This window comes from Platichthys flesus, chromosome 5 (assembly GCF_949316205.1).
Source record: "Platichthys flesus chromosome 5, fPlaFle2.1, whole genome shotgun sequence".
Taxonomy (NCBI): domain Eukaryota; kingdom Metazoa; phylum Chordata; class Actinopteri; order Pleuronectiformes; family Pleuronectidae; genus Platichthys; species Platichthys flesus.
Genome location: NC_084949.1, coordinates 1,495,104 through 1,512,646, shown reverse-complemented (window position 1 = coordinate 1,512,646; position 17,543 = coordinate 1,495,104). Strand labels below are relative to the sequence as shown.

Below are 17,543 nucleotides of genomic sequence, written 5' to 3'. Positions count from 1 at the left end.
ACATAGTTATTGTAGTAGGCAAGCCACAGACTGAGTTACATACCATGAATCGGAAACGTAAGTGCTTTCTGCAGAACTCTTTCTCTTTCAAGGCCAGAGATCGGCAACCATTTGCCATGGAAGGCAGAGTGTCGGTAGCTTTTCATTCCATCCAAACACTACATCAGAGACCTTTTGGAGAAAGGTCCTGTGTGTGCAGCTGTGCCTGTGTGTTGGAGAAAGTGTCTAAAGCATTATCGCAGTAGTGGGTGTAACAGACTTAGAGCCTGTTAACAGATATTTCTGTAGAGCTCAGCTCAGCAGTAATTATTTACCATTTTAATTACCTATCTTTCTGCATTTTTTTTATTCAGGAATGTTTACAAAAATCCATAATATCCAGAGATATAACAATAAAAACACATTTTTCAACTTCATTAACCATTTAAATAATACTGAGTTCAGTCAGTGCAGTATTAAATTAACAAACCATCAATCCTTTGACTGAGCTAGAGATTTTATTTGGTTCTCATATACTCAAGAAATGATCAGTAATGCCGAATTTCTCACATCATTTAACCTGATACAAAGCTGATTGGTAGGAAAAACTCAATTCAGTAAGATTGCACAAGCTTAAGACTTTCAAAGTCTAACCTTTCAAAGTATTTACAATGCTCAACAATGCAAAAAACTAACACAAATTACAAATAATTCAAAAATTATCATAGTGCCTTCTAAATATCTCAATGTCCAGGGGACACACAAGTTAATTTGGTCTTCAATACAGCAGGTCTAGCCCACTGTATGATAGCTAAAGCAATCAATCATAAAATTATTATATAAGACATATTTTCTAACTTAGAGCTTGATATAGCAGTTAGCTTGCTAGAATAATTAACACTGAAAACAAGATTGACTTTACTTTGATGAAAAACTCATCTATGGTTTTTGGTGGAAGATTAGTAAATGTCCATTTTGATCGAATTTTAGGCAGACTAATTGGCACTGCCATTTTGAAATCTACTGCAATTTTATTCAGTTGACAGTTGATTAAACTATGACTTCCAGATTGACCTTCTTGGGTAAGAATTGGTGTGAACCAGTATGAGAAGATTGATTGTGTTTTTCAACAGGTATTTATGGATTCATTAGCAGAAACTTGAGGCAACTCTCACTCTTTTCAGTCATGCTTATAAACATCCCAGCATTGCATCTTTATTAGACACAGTGCCTTCGAGGAATTCATGTGTTGCTCTGCTCAATGACATCACCGTTATACATCTACTCTAAAAAAAAAAAACGAGTTGAAACTGTTCCATTCATCTATGACATACAATTTCCAATAAAGCTCAGGCTTTTATGATAATTATTTCAACACAAAAAGTATGTATGTAAAGTTCTGTAAATACAAGTATATCCTCCCCACACACACTCACATTCTTGCTCTTTTATCTTTTAGAGGACACTTATTTGCATTTGCATTATGCATTCGATGGTCCCTTACTCTTACCACCTTAAATAATCACAACGTTATGTGCAACCTCAACCCTTACCCAAACCTAACAAAACCTAGTTTTGAACCCGAAAACCTTCTGAAGGTGTGTCAGGAAGTGAAGAGCAGACAAAATGGTCAACCTTTCCGAACATGTCCTCATTCCGTAGGGTCTTAAATTCAAACCGGTCCTCAAAAAGAAAGAAGTCCAAATACACACACACAGAGACACAAAGTCACACTCACAGCTTGATGAGCGCATGATGTGTCAGACTTGCCAGTGACCCAGAAGATTGAGTTAAAGCACTCTGACAGAGCGTGTGTATATATGGGTCTATGTATGTATGTGCGTGTTGGTGTGCATGTGTGTACTGGTGTGTTTGACAGTGAAAATAAGAGCTCACCCTTCTCTCTGTCCTCTCAAACACATACACACATACATACAGACGTGACATCTGGAGTGTTTCTGCCTGACTGCTATTGTTTCTCTCTCTCTCTCTCTCTCTCTCTCTCTCTCTCTCTCTCTCTCTCTCTCTCTCTCTCTCTCTCTCTCGTGCGAGTTGAGAGCGGTGGCGGTAAATGAGCGGTTTTTGCGATTTTGATATCTTTATTGATAATTCTGATTATAGTTATATAGTGTATTGTTGGTTATAGTGTAGGTGGTGTGTGTGTGTGTGTGAGTGTTTGCAGTCGGCCGCGGGCCGGCGTGCTTAACGCCATGGACCTCGCCAGGTTAACCCGGAAGCACGGTATTAAGATCGCTACGGCTTTCCCTCCTCCGTGGGGAGGGTGGTCGGCAACAGCAGCGTGAAGTCCGCTGCGAGGATGAACAACGCGGTTGTAATTTTTCTGGACAGCGTAGAGAAGGTGAACACGGTGGTTGCGAATGGGATTGAAGTGAACGATACGTTCGTGTCTGTTCTGCCCCTCGCCACACCGGCGGTAAAAGTGACTCTGTCTAACGTCCCTCCGTTCATTAGAGACGAGACGTTGTTGAGAGAACTAGCGAGACACGGTAAGATCGTTTCTCAGGTTAAGAAAGTGTCCTCAGGATGCAAGTCCCCGCTGTTAAAACACGTGGTGTCCCACAGAAGACATCTGTTTATGATACTTAACAATAGGACTGAAGATCTGAACCTGGTGTTCAAGATCAGAGTGGAGGAGTTTGAGGTGGTAGAGGTGGTCCAACAGGCAGAGCAGGTGAGTGAGGAAAGACAGGAGGAGACAGGCCAAGTAGGTGATATTGACATGGAGAGAGACAAGGAGGCGCTTAAGGTTCCTCGTCTTAAAAGAAAAACCAGGAGCGACAGTGGAACCTCCAAAGCCAAGAAAGGGACAGTGAAGAAAGGAGGGAGAGGAGCAGCAGAGTCTGAGTCTAACATGGAGACCGACTCTGCTGACAGAGTTCAAGACAGGAAGCCAGAAGAGCTCAAGAAGCTACATTGCGGGGAAGATGAAAGTGTTTCTCCAAAAAACAAAGAATATGAAGGGTTTGAAATTAGAGGATTATTTCTCTGATACAGAGCAGTTTTCAAACTCTGCCCGGCTGCACATGAGCAGCAAAGGCAGAGGAGGTTTCACTGACCAGGAGATATACAGACTCAAGAAAATTGTTCAGAGAGTTAGACAACAGAAAAACAATGATGATGATAATGATGAATAAAGTACATCCTGATTACAAATCAGTCCTGTTTTTTTGTGGGTTTTTTATATTTTTCAATATGAGTCTATTAAAAATCAGTTCTTTGAACGTAAACGGAGCCAGAGACGCTGTGAAGAGGTCTCTGATTTTCCAGCAAATAAAATTGAAAGGGACTGAAGTGCCACCTAAGCACAACCAGTGGGGGGATGGGCATCATCTTCTCCAGGAGCTTCGCACCGGAGTCTTTAGAAGTGGAGGAGGTGGTGGAGGGCAGACTACTGGTGGTGAGGGCAAAGGTCGAGGAGTTTTATTTTGTTTTTATAAATGTGTATGCTCCGGTCTCAAGACCTGACAGTCAGTTTTTTAAAGGTTTTAGACACTGCGTTAAGCAGAGTTAAACTTGATGATTTTTTATTTCTAGGAGGTGATTTTACTTGTACAGAAGATGATGTTTTAGACAGGAACCACCTGGAGCCCCACAGAGCTTCACAGAGTGCACTGAGGCAGCTGCTGCAGGCCCACGATCTGTGTGATGTGTGGAGAAGGATGAATGACAGTAAGAGACAGTACACCTGGACTCATTGCAGAGGGAATCTCATTTCCATGGCGAGGTTGGACCGGTTTTATTGTTTTAAACATAATTTAGCATCTTCAGAAAGTGCAGTATACTCCCAGTTGGTTTTACATATCACGCGCTGGTTGTGTGCAAAGTTTTTATTTCTAAGCTAAAGTCTAGAAGCGCCAACTGGCATTTTAACACGTCTCTTTTATGTGATGCTCATTTTAAGGATGTTTTTAAGTTTTTTTGGAGCGGTTTTAAAGAAAGAAAGAATGATCTTATTTCTTTAAAGCTGTGGTGGGACTGTGGTAAGGTTGAGATAAAGCAGCACTGTCAACAGTATACCCTCAATGTTACAAGAGACATAACCAGATCTATGGAAGATCTAGAGTCGGAAATTGTGGTGGTGCTGAATTTAATGGATTCCACTGGAAATAGAGATCATATTAAAGATCTCAAGTCTAAAAAATCTGCTCTTACAGACCTACTGGGCACGAAGGCCCAGGGGGTGCTGGTCAGGTCACGGTTCCAGACGGCAGAGCTTATGGATGCACCGACTAAGTTCTCTTTGGACTGGAAAAGAAGAACGGACAAAGCAGAATAATCCACACTCTGCGATCTCCTGAAGGAGAAGAACTCAGCGACAGCAAAGACATCCGGAAGAGAGCCGTGAGTTTTTATAAGGACCTGTACAAGACTGAATACACTGAGAACAATGGCCAGTTTGACTCCTTCTGTGGAGAGTTGCCCAAGGTCCTTCAAGACGTGAACGCTGGGTTGGACAGCCCCCTGTCGATGCAGGAAATCTACACGGCCCTGCAGAGCATGGCGGGGGGGAAGGCCCCGGGCATCGACGGCATTCCAGTCAAGTTTTTTAAGGAGTTCTGGAGCGAGATGGGGGAAGATCTTTTAACTGTTTTTAACGAGAGTTTTAGAGACTTGGTGCTGCCGATAAGCTGCAGGAGGGCAGTGATAACTCTCCTGCCAAAGAAAGGAGACCTTCAGGAGATCAAGAACTGGCGTCCGGTGTCGCTGTTATGTACTGACTATAAGATCCTGTCCAAAGCGCTGGCAAACCGTCTGAGGGAGGTGATGTGAGAAGTTATTCATCGGGACCAGACTTACTGTGTGCCTGGTAGGTCTATCCTGGACAATGTGTCCTTGATTCGTGATATTGTGGACTTCTCTAGTTCATTAGGCATAAAAACTGGTCTGATTTTTCTGGACCAGGAAAAGGCTTTTGACCGGGTTGAGCACCTTTACCTCTGGAAGATTCTTGAGAGGTTTGGCCTCAGCCCAGGTCTCATAGCAATGGTCTGTATCAGGACATTGAGAGTGTACTCAAGATTAATGGAGGCCTGAGTGCACCTTTTAAAGTGCACAGGGGGGTGAGACAGGGGGGTGAGACAGGGCTGCTCGCGCTCAGGGATGTTATACGCACTTTCTATTGAACCAATGCTAAGTAAGATGAGCTAATATTAGAGGGTTGATTTGAAATGATTTTAAGGAAAGCCACATTTTATCAGCATATGCAGACAACATCATCGTCTTTGTAAATAATCAGGAGGACATTCAAGCGAGCTTGGAAAAATTGTCAGTGATTTTAAAAACATGTCAGCTGCTAGAGTGAACTGGGGGAAAAGCGAAGCGCTGGCAGTTGGCAGGTGGGAAGGGAGTCTACCCAGTCTGCCGGGGGGGTCGATTTGGAGGAGAGACGGTCTCAAATACCTGGGGGTTTATGTCGGCAATGAGTCCATGGTCCAGAAGAACTGGGAGGGTGTGGCTGAGAAAATGAAAGGGAGGCTCAACAAATGGAAATGGCTGAAACCACAGCTATCATACAGAGGCAGAACATTAATTATAAATAACCTGGTGGCATCGGCTTGCAAGCCTGGAACCACCGAAAGGTTTAGTACAGAAACTACAAGCCATTTAACAGATTTCTTTTGGGATAGGTTACACTGGGTGCCCCAGTGTGTATTGTTTTTACCAAAGGATGAGGGGGGCAAGGGCTGGTGCACATTCAAAGTAGGATATCCACTTTAAGATTACAGTTTTTACAGAAGTGTCTCGTAGGTCCACAGGATGTTGTTTGGAGACGAGTGGCAAGCAGCATCCTGAGGGGGGCAACTGGGCTGGTTTTAGACATGCCACTGTTCTTAATGGATTTTAAGCTTTTTAAACTGCATGGATTATCTCCTTTTTACCAGTCACTTTTTAAGACATGGAACCTTGTTAAGTGGAATAGGCTGGAACCTACAAACTCTCTGCACTGGCTTTTAGAGGAGCCGCTTATCAATGGAGCCAGGCTGGTTGTCCAGAGCAGCTCCAGACCAAGGCTCACCAGCATGCTGAGCACAGCCGGAGCAGTAACCCTGAGAACGATTGTCGATGCAGCAGGTCCTGGACTAACAGACATCCCGGCGGTGGCGGGCCTCATCGGGCAGAAGTCCAGGCGACAGGCTGAACACATTTTAAAAGAATGGATTGAAAGACTCACGGACGAGGAGGTGAACATGCTGAGGGAATACTCTGATGAAACAGAAACCCCAGACGACAGCGACCCCTTTCCGGAGTTAGGTTTTAATCCAAATCTGGATGGGCTCTCAGGACCTTTTTTATATAAAACAGAATGGAAACATGTGGACCTGTACACAGCAAAAGGAAGAGCCATGTATGAATGTTGTGTTTTAACCCTGAATAAAAACAAGCTGGACGTGAGGCCTGGATCTGGACAGCCATGTCAAACCGGTGTGGAGGGTTTTATACAAACCGCCTTTGATAAAGAGGACTGGAGACCTGCAGTGGAGGATTTTACACAGAGCCATTGCGGTTAACAGTTTTATATCCATCATCAACCCAACAGTCAAATGCAATTGCCCGTTTTGTGGAGTAGAAGAGCCAGTGTTCCATGCTTTTTATGAATGTGAAAGACTGTTTCCTTTCTAATACACTGCGGATGGTTTTTAAACAATTTGGGGAGACGTGGCGTAAGAGTGCCTTCATTTTAGGAGTAGGATACAGGAAATCAAATGAGTGTAAATGGAAACTTTTAAATTGGATTGTAGGGGAAGCTAAAATGTCCATTTACAGCAACAGGAAGAACAGAGTTGAGGACAGGGCAGGACAAGAAGCTCTCCCTGTTTTTTATCTCGTTGCTTAAAGCGAGAGTCTAGGTTGATTTTAGTTTTTTTAAAGAAACGAGGGACATGAATGGTTTCATCAAACAGTGGTGTTTTAATGATATAGTATGTTCTGTGGTTGATGATGTTTTAAAATGTAATATTACTTTCTAGGTAGGTTTTAGCATTGTTCTGAAATGTACTGTACATATTCCTTTGAAATATTGACAGTTAGGGTTAGGGTTAATTTTGAGAATAAAGGTTTCAAAAATCAAAAAAAAAAAAAAATCTCTCTCTCTCTCTCTCTCTCTCTCGCGTTTTTTTAAATAAAAGCCCTGTGTATTCAGCCACTGATGTGTGTACCAATCATTCATAATTGTGTGCCCTAGAAAGTGATCTCTTTAATTTATGGATGTGTGTCTGCCATTAGCTTAAGGACCATGTGCGATTCGACTGTATTTGTGTCACCTTCAATTACATTCTTAGACCACTGAGCCGGCATGAGACATACCATCTAACAGTGCAATCACATCTGACCAATAAAATATAGTTCAAAACCAATCTTACTATTACAGTTTTTCTTAAAAAACATTAAGTTCTGTTACCATGGCTTGTTATCAGTAATGTAAAATATTGCAACACATCAGTTGTATTTTATTAAATTTGATTAGATTTGGACAATGTCGATGTGACAGTTTAGACCACTGTCCCTGTTTTGCTGCCTGTCGGCGGCGCGCATTGATGGATGGTGTGAGCGGCAAGGCCCTCAAGCATACATTCTCTTTGTTCAAACACTCACAAACAATCTTACCCGCTCACCACGGCTCTGTACTGCAGACTAAAAGAGTCAGGGTGGGGCTGAGGGCTTTAAATATGGTGTCAGGAAATACCTGCTGCAACTGATTGGACTGATTGGCCATGTTTGGGCCAAACCATTTTCCCTTGTGTCAAAGGGGGACACTGGACCTTGACATTGGATATTAATGAGTGACAATTTTAAATGTACTAGTGAAAATCACTAATCTGCTAAATGAAAGTAGCATTAACATGCATGCTGTATTTTTTGATGTGTATTCATGGTTGGTTGGCAAAATGCTCAGTATTATAATCCCCCTGTTGATTGGGCCTGTCTAGTGGGAGGGGCCATGGGGTATATAAGGGGTGAGCTGCTGTCCTTCTGACAGTCTGCTGCATGCTGTTGCCGGAGGAGGTTGTCGGTGTTGTGCAGGGTGCTCAGCTCTCCACGGAATATCTACTGAGATGTTTGGGTTTTGGCCTCCTATGTATGTTGTGCACTTATTTTGACACTTTGGGAGAATAAATGTTGTTATAAACCTATTTGCAACTGTGTGCCTTGCCATCTTTGGGTTTGAAAGTCCAGTCTTTTTAAGGTTACATTACCTTCACCCGAGGCGGGGTGTGACAATTGGTGGCAGTGGTGGGATGGCAGGCCGCAGAGGTTTTAACAAGCCTGGCAGAGGCAGAGCGAGAAGTGGGTTACGATCCCAAGTGTCAGTGCTAGCAACTACAGAGGAGGCTGAAGAGGTGGCCAAACCGAGGGCCATGGCTATGGAGCTGGAAGGGGCGGCGGCCATGGCTGAGGATCGTGAAGGAGTTGGATGGAACACCGAGGAGTCTGATGAAGATGGTCAAGGATATGAGAACTTGGGGGCTAGGCCTAAGCGGGACAAAGAGGGGTCTAGAAAGGCTAGGTGGTCTGCTGAGCCACCGAGGCCTACAACAATGCCAGGTGAACCTACACTGGTTGACATGTTCAAAGACTTTTTGATTGGCCAGCAACGTAGGGAGGGTGTATTGGTCCGTGAAATTCAGCAGTTAAAAACTGCCATTACAGTGCCCAACATAACCGCCTCACCTGTTAGCCAAAATGCTTACCCTCCTCTTAACCTACCTTCTGATGGTAGTCTTCGTGTGCAGATGCCTACAGACACACAGACACCCACACACACAGCCACTCCCAGATCTCAAGCTTCAACACCAAATCCCCCTCCGTCTCCGTCCAGAGATTCTTCCAACACACCGCTGCGTCCAGGTCCAAAGATGCTTCCTTTCCAAGAGGGAGAGGACATTGAGAACTTTCTTGTGCGCTTTGAGCGGATCGCTCGCACCTGGGGCTGGCCTCCGTCTGAATGGGCTTGTCGGCTCATTCCCCTCTTGACGGGTAGAGCCCTGGATGCCTACTCCGCGATGGAGGAAGACGACTCCAACGTCTACGCTAGCCTTAAAGAAGCACTCCTTGCAAAATTCGACATCTCTCCTGAGACGTACAGACTTCAGTTCCGGTCAACCTACATACCTCCTGGTGAATCTCCCAAGGAGACTTATAGCAGACTCAAAGGACTTTACAGAAGATGGATCAAGCCAGAGCAGCGGTCCAAAGAGGACATCGCCGAGCTTCTCATTCTTGAGCAAATGCTTCGCATGCTTCCCGACGAAATGAAGACCTGGGTCAAGGAACATGAGCCAGAAGATGGACTTACTGCGGCTAAGCTTGCAGGCCAGTACTTGAATGCTCGCAAAGGTCTCAGAATGCCAAGGCAACGGAATAGCCGAGTAGCAGCCCAAGGGGCAGCTGACGTGTCTCACAAAGGAGGTGAGCACAGAGCCATTGGTCCCGTGAGTGTTCAAGGCACCTTTGGGGGAAAAAAAGGATTCTGGAGACCGGGTCCAGTGAAGGATCTCATCTGCTACCACTGTCAACAGCCAGGGCATTGGGCCTCAGTCTGTCCTCTGAAAGGGCCCAAACTGTCCAGCTTCTGTTATGGGCCACATCCATCTCTCCCAGCTTCAGTTGTGGCACCGTTCCTAGCACCAGATCCTGAACCTGAGCTTGAACCTGACACTGAGCCTATTATGATCCCAGCTTGTGTTAACGGTCGTCAAGTGCAAGCACTACTTGACACAGGTAGCTCTATGACACTGCTTAACCATTCCTTTGTCTTGCTTGGCAATCTTGACTATCGGCATGCCACCGCCATACAGTGTGTCCATGGTGATCAAAGAAGATATCCAGTGACTGATGTGACTGTCGTCATTGAAGACCAGGCTTTCTTGCTTCGTGTGGGGGTTCTTGAAAACATGCCCCATGACATGATCTTGGGCAGGGACTTACCCATTCTCCCTGACCTTGTGCATCAGGCACGCCAGAAGCGGGTGAAGTCCAATTCAACCCCAGCCATTCAAGAGGCTTATCCAGTACTTACCCGTTCCCAGACAGCCAAGACAGGGCTGGAGCCTCTTCCTGACTTGGACCCTTCTTTATGCCAGGCTGGACAAAAGGGACCCCGGAAAAGCAAACGCCAGCGCCGCCTGGAGAAGATCCAAGGTACTCCACTGTTAGGCAATCTATCTAACTTGAAACCTGATGAAGAGTGGCAGGTACCTGAAGACATCAGAGAGCTACAAAGAGCCGATCCCTCACTGGTACCCCAACTGGCGAAGATGAAAGATGCTAACATCACCTTGCAGCCAGACCAGAGTGAGAAGTACCTCCTGGAGGATGGAGTCCTGTATACAGCAGGTCAGCCAGAGAATCGCTTGGTTGTTCCAACTTGTATTCGGCCTCTTGTACTCCATCTGGCTCATTCCATACCCTGGGCTGGTCATCTTGGGCAAGAAAAGACTCTGGCTCGAGTCAAAGCTCGCTTCTTTTGGCCTTTAATGGTCAAAGATGTCATTGAGTACTGTCAAACTTGTCCGCAGTGCCAGAAGACTTCTCCGAGACGACCTGAGAGAGCTCCACTACTACCTCTTCCTCTCATTGATGTTCCTTTCCGGAGGATTGCAATAGATATCGTCGGACCACTGGAAAAGAGCAGTGCAGGCCATGAATATATCCTTGTCCTCTGTGACTACGCAACCAGGTTTCCAGAGGCCTTCCCACTGAGGAGTATCAAGACACCTAAAATCATTAGTTCACTTGTCCAGTTCTTCTCACGAGTTGGAATTCCAGATGAGATAATTACGGACCAAGGCACAAACTTCACTTCCAAGCTTATGAAGCAGCTTCACAAACAACTTGGCATTACTGGCATTCGCACAACCCCCTATCATCCACAAACTGATGGTTTGGTGGAAAGATTTAACCAAACACTGAAGTCCATGCTACGCAAATTTGTAGGCGACACCGGTCGAGACTGGGATAAATGGCTTCCCTTTGTGCTCTTTGCTTATCGAGAGGTACCTCAAGCCTCTACCGGATTTTCGCCCTTCGAACTAATGTATGGGTTCCCTATTCAAGGTCCTTTGGATCTCTTGAAGAAATCCTGGGAGTCCAAACCACCCGCGCCACAGGGTGTGCTTTCTTATGTGCTGCAGATGCGAGACAGACTAGAACAATACCGAGCTGAGGCGAAACTGAATCTTGGAAAGGCCCAGCTGAAGCAGAAGACCTGGTATGACCAAAAAGCACGACACAGGGTGCTACGGCCAGGTCAAAAGGTCATCCTCTTGCTTCCAACCTCCAGCCATAAGTTGCTAGCCCAATGGCAAGGTCCTTACTCCGTTGCCAGACAAGTTGGACCTGTCACTTATGAGATCTCTCATCCGGACAAAGGATAGGCATCCCAGGTATACCACATCAACCTTCTAAAGGAATGGAAGGAGAGGAAAGGATCTGTGGAAGGAACTGACGTCCAGGACAGTCCAGAACTTGTGGAAAAGGGGATGCTGGCACGGGAAGTGGGAATGGAGGATGCCGAAGAGGATACAGATCTAGCCATGCTTACTACATCACAGCAACCTGACGTGAGTCACTTGCCTGCACAACCAGCCCTTGAACTCTTGCAGGTGTGTGAGGAGTTCCCAGACCTTTTCAGTGGAAAGCCCGGGAAAACTCCATTAATCGAGCATGTCATTCGGTTAAAGAACCCTACCCCTATCCGTCAACGCCCATACAGGGTGCCTGAGCGAACGACGGAACCCCTCAACAATGAGATACAAACCATGCTGGATCTAGGAGTGATCGAACCCTCAGACAGTGAGTGGTGTAATCCCATTGTTCTTGTTCCAAAGAAAGACAACACTATACGACTCTGTAATGACCTACGAAAAGTGAATGCGGTTTCTAAATTCGATGCTTATCCTATGCCACGAATTGATGAACTCCTTGAGAAACTTGGCAAAGCTGTGTTCATTACCACCCTTGACCTGTGTAAAGGATATTGGCAAGTGCCTTTGGAGAAGGAATCAAGGGAGTACACTGCCTTCCGTGGCCCAGAGGGTCTCTATCATTACACAGTCATGCCGTTCGGACTCCATGGAGCCCCTGCCACTTTTCAGCGGCTTATGGATCGAGTTCTGCAGGGATGTGCCCAGTTTTCTGCGGCGTATCTTGATGACGTGGTGGTCTTTAGTACTTCCTGGGAAGACCATCTTATTCACCTGCATCAGATCCTGTTCCGGATCCATTCCGCTGGCCTCACACTTAACACCCAGAAATGTGAGTGGGCCAAAACGGAGGTTTGCTATCTGGGCTACCATCTCGGCAATGGCCAAATACGTCCTCAGGTGGACAAGGTGAAGGCAATCCGAGACAGTCCTAGACCACGGACAAAGAAGCAAGTCCGGTCATTCTTGGGGCTTTCTGGGTGGTACAGGAGATTTGTGCCACATTTCTCTACCATCACGGCTCCTCTTATAGATCTGACTACCAAAGCAGCCCCTAATCCAGTGAAATGGTCAGAAAGATGTGAAACTGCCTTCTCCAATGTCAAAGCCATCATGTGCTCTTCCCGGGTCTTGCAAAGTCCTGACTTTAACCAAAGATTCCTTGTTCAAGTCGATGCTTCTGGTGTGGGTCTTGGAGCCGTCCTAGCACAAGGAAAGGAGGGTGAGGAATGCCCTATTCTCTATTTGAGCCGTAAACTGCATCCCAGAGAAACTAGGTACTCTGCCATTGAAAAGGAATGTCTTGCAATCAAGTGGGCATTGGACAGCCTTCGGTATTATCTTCTTGGAAGGACCTTTGATTTGGAAACGGACCACCGGGCATTGAGCTGGATCAACTCCATGAGGGATAAGAACTCCCGTGTCACCAGATGGTACTTGGCATTACAGCCATATTGCTTCAATATTACTCACAGAGCTGGAAAAACGAACTTGCTTGCCGATTACCTGTCCCGCCTGCCTGAACTTGCAGTTCCTGGAGAGGAGGGAGGTGATGTGACAGTTTAGACCACTGTCCCTGTTTGGCTGCCTGTCGGCGGCGCGCATTGATGGATGGTGTGAGCGGCAAGGCCCTCAAGCATACATTCTCTTTGTTCAAACACTCACAAACAATCTTACCCGCTCACCACGGCTCTGTACTGCAGACTAAAAGAGTCAGGGTGGGGCTGAGGGCTTTAAATATGGTGTCAGGAAATACCTGCTGCAACTGATTGGACTGATTGGCCATGTTTGGGCCAAACCATTTTCCCTTGTGTCAAAGGGGGACACTGGACCTTAACATTGGACATTAATGAGTGACAATTTTAAATGTACTAGTGAAAATCACTAATCTGCTAAATGAAAGTAACATTAACATGCATGCTGTATTTTTTGATGAGTGTATTCATGGTTGGTTGGCAAAATGCTCAGTATTATAATCCCCCTGTTGATTGGGCCTGTCTAGTGGGAGGGGCCATGGGGTATATAAGGGGTGAGCTGCTGTCCTTCTGACAGTCTGCTGCATGCTGTTGCCGGAGGAGGTTGTCGGTGTTGTGCAGGGTGCTCAGCTCTCCACGGAATATCTACTGAGATGTTTGGGTTTTGGCCTCCTATGTATGTTGTGCACTTATTTTGACACTTTGGGAGAATAAATGTTGTTATAAACCTATTTGCAACTGTGTGCCTTGCCATCTTTGGGTTTGAAAGTCCAGTCTTTTTAAGGTTACATTACCTTCACCCGAGGCGGGGTGTGACAGTCTTTCAACCACATATCACATTCACCTTACTATTATATATGTATTCTGTATGTAATGATTCTCCGCCCACCATCCCCCCTTACATAGACTGTTGACTAGCTTGCTGCTCACATACAAATGTTTATGTTCTAGTGTAAGTGTTTTTAACAACAAAACAAAAAAGACAATTTTAACAGGGGGAATTAAAACATACACTAGAAACCTCAGAAAGAGCCACATGCGAGGGATCCCTCTCCCAGGACGGACAGAAGTGCGATAGATGCCACATGTAACTGAGAAAATCAGTTATGTATTTGTGGGGCACACAGTACAGTGGTGTATCTACAGTAGGGTGTGAAGCATCATGTAAAGTGCTGTGAAAAAGTATTTGCCTCCTTCCTGTTTCATAAATGTTTAGCATATTTGTCGCATTTAAATGTTTCAGATCATCAAACAAATCTTTATATTAAACAAAGATAACCCAAGTAAATACAAAATGCAGTATTAAATGCAGATTTCATTTATTAAGGTAAAAAAACTATCAAAACCTACCTGGCCCTATGTGAAAAAGTAATTGCCCCCCCCTTGATAAATATTGAATGTACTTTGATTAGCCACATTTTTGGGAAAACTGAGTTAAATTTCACTTGCCAGAACCGGGCCTGATTACTGCCAGACCTGTTGAATCAAGAAATCACTTACATAGTACCTGTCTGACATAGTAACTGTCGCGATCTAAAGAAATTCAAAAACATATGTATAAGTCTGGAAGGGGTTACAAAGCCATTTGTAACCCCTAGCCTAAGACTTTTGGACCAGAGCGGACAATGGTGAAAGCTATTATCCACAAATGGAGAAGACTTTTGGGGCTGCTTTGCAGCTTCAGGACCTGGACGACATGCCATAATTGATGGAACCATGAATTCTGCTCTCTACCAGAAAATCCTGAAGGAGAATGTCCAGCCATCAGTTTGTGACCACAAGCTCACTTGGGTTATGCAGCAGGACAATGATCCGAAACACACCAGCATGTGGCCTAGTCAAAGTCCAGATTGAGATGCAGTGGCATGACCTTAAAAAAGCCGCCAAGGGTTGCACAACCAATTATTAGGTTTAGGGGGCAATTACTTTTTCACAGAGTGCTAAATAGGTTTGGATCGATTTTTTCCCTTAATAAATGAAAACATAATTTCAAAACTGCAGTTTGTATTTACTCGGGTTATCTTTGTCTAATATTAAATGTGTTTGATGATCTGAATCATTTAAGTGTGACAAATATGCAAAACTAAACATTCTATTTATTTCATATAGTATGCACAAAATGTATGTTATTCACAAATCCTTAGATGAATAATGAATAAGAGATAATAGGGTGAAAAGGATGTTTCCTCTTACAATAGCCTTGAGGACTGTTCGTTTTAAGATGATATAAATCACTCAAACAAGTAAAAACGTTTTTAAAACTTAGAAGTAGTTCACCAGTAGAATTATTAAGTATTGTTAGACTGCATATATGTTTAATAATTTATTCTTTTTTTGTTTTTACAGATTTATCAGAGAAAAGTTGGAGGGCTGCTACCCAATGAGATTAAACCGAGCCAGTGTTCTCGAAATCCAGTGGAATTCACAGAAAGACACAAGAATGGAGGTATGTATGTGCAAACACAAACATGGCTCAGAAGTTTGAGCAGGTTGTCCACTTATCAGAGGGTTGGTGGTTCAACCCCCAGCTCTTCCATGCCAAAGTTTATTTGGGCAAGACACTGAACACCAATGATGTATGATAGGGCACTTACCTATCAACCTTATTCCTGTTACCTTCCCCTGCTACACTGGAAACAATTCAGTTATCCATTTGTATCTCAGACCACAAGCAATAGACTTCCATGCTATTTGCTTAGGTCAATCGCAAAAACAAATAATTAGATCACAATAAACCTTATTTCATAGAACTTTTCTAATTCATCAGTTCAAAGACAGAGGTCCTTTGCCCATTTTCTTCAAATACTATTGATCCAGAACACAAATGAAAATGTAGACTTTGTCTTAACAGTAACTGTATATCAGAGGTGTATAAAGTACTTGAAAAAAAGAACTAAGTAAAAGTATAAGTACCACAACTGAAAATTACTTTGGTAAAAGTTAAAGTCACCTAAAAAAAATGTACTTGAGTAAAAGTCTTAAAGTAGCTCACATTAAATGTACTTAAGTATCAAAAGTATCTTGTGAAAAAATATACTCAAGTATCAAAAGTACAAGTACAAGTATTTTATAGTACGCATGAAAGGAAGCAAAACAACCCAAAATTATTCCCCCCTTGTTTTTTATTTCACTTTTTCAGGTGAATGAAATGTGGTATAGAATACTACTCAAAAATAAACAATGTCTTTAACATAAGAACCACTTTTTAACTATGTTTGGGGAATCCTCATGAGCTGAGGCAGAGTAACACCACACAAACAAACTTTCTGGTTCAAGTGGAGAAGTTGAACTTGCGGTTCATCCTCAGCAGAAGCTGATTTTCAAAAGTGTCTGCAGCTAGCCGTGCTCTTTTTGGGCTGAAGATGAGACCTGCTATGCTGAACAGCCTTTCGCAAGCTGCAGAAGCAGGCAGAGGTGTGTTGAGTTTGACAGACAACTTGAGAACCACAGGAAACGTCTTGAGAATCTTGATGTCGTCTGTTGAGTAGGCCAGATACGAATCAAGCTGCTTGGTGGCGCTTGGTGTTTTGTGGGAACTTTTCAGGATGTGGAAGAAGTCTCCCTCATCAGATGAGCCAGATCCAGCCTCTGCTGAAATAGAAGGATCCTCCAACTGCTCCCTGATGTAGTCCAACCCTGAAACACAGGGAGGGTGACACTAGCATTAGTACAGTCACATTTTTATTGGACAAATTTAATTACATTTATGACATTTTCCATAATTCTAAAGGAATAAATAATATTAAATTGACAAAAAACACTATCAGAAACAAAAGGCCAAAATTAGCTTTTGAGATATAAAGTAGAAAAAAGGTTGTGACAAATTGTGAAAATAACAGATCTACAACCAAGGCAGTGTGAGCTTGCAGGTGGGCTACACAAATTCAGGGAATAGATGAGGAGTCAAGTCTTGACTCTGACAATTAGACATCTTAGATATTGGCTCAACCACTATTCAAAATTAGACTGGTGTATGAAATGAGTAATAAAATAATAAAAAAAATGTAGTAAGTGTGCATTAGATTTGTAATTTAATGGATACAATTTAATTTTATGGATATTTTCTTCCTTTTATTTTCTCCATGTTGTCTTACCGATTTTCAGTGTAGCATCATCTTTGATCCAGGCCGTTTTGAATTTTGAGATGAGAATCGCTGCAGCAACCAATTCAGGGTCTCTTGACATTTCACCAAAACGGTTCTGGATGCCCACTTGAATGGCTTCAACCAGCGGCTTGCAGTGCTTCAGTGCAATCTTTATTTTTTCCAGTTTGCTGCTCAGCAAGGAAATAGTCGGAAGAAGCCATCCCATCTGGACTTCCACTTCTCCTTGGAGGATGTTGATGGACTGGGCAACAGGGCTCATGGTGGTGTAGTACTCTTTTAGGAAAGTGAGCTCAACTGGATAAAACCTGTTAGGGAGAAAACAAACCACTGTTTTACAATTATGCATGAATATTGTACCCAAAAAATAAAATAAAAAATACATAAATACATAATTCAAACTTACATTGGCACCTTTAATTCTGCACAGATCTCTCTCAAAGCTGGCTCTCCCTTCTCTCTCAGAATCTTGAGGAGCCTTTCCACAGCCATAAACATTGAGTTCCACCTGGTGGCGTTTGGTCATCGCAGCTGGAGGGAGC

General features: G+C 43.9%; 1 protein-coding gene across 1 annotated transcript in view; it reads left to right on the top strand.

The window, feature by feature from the left end:
* The window catches only part of LOC133953412 (teneurin-3), a 355,699-nt gene that overhangs the window by 139,415 nt on the left and 198,741 nt on the right, over positions 1–17,543 (top strand). The window contains exon 4 of the mRNA XM_062387329.1: positions 15,245–15,344. The gene's annotated coding sequence lies outside the window, so the exon portion shown is untranslated. The remainder of the gene's footprint in view (positions 1–15,244; positions 15,345–17,543) is intronic.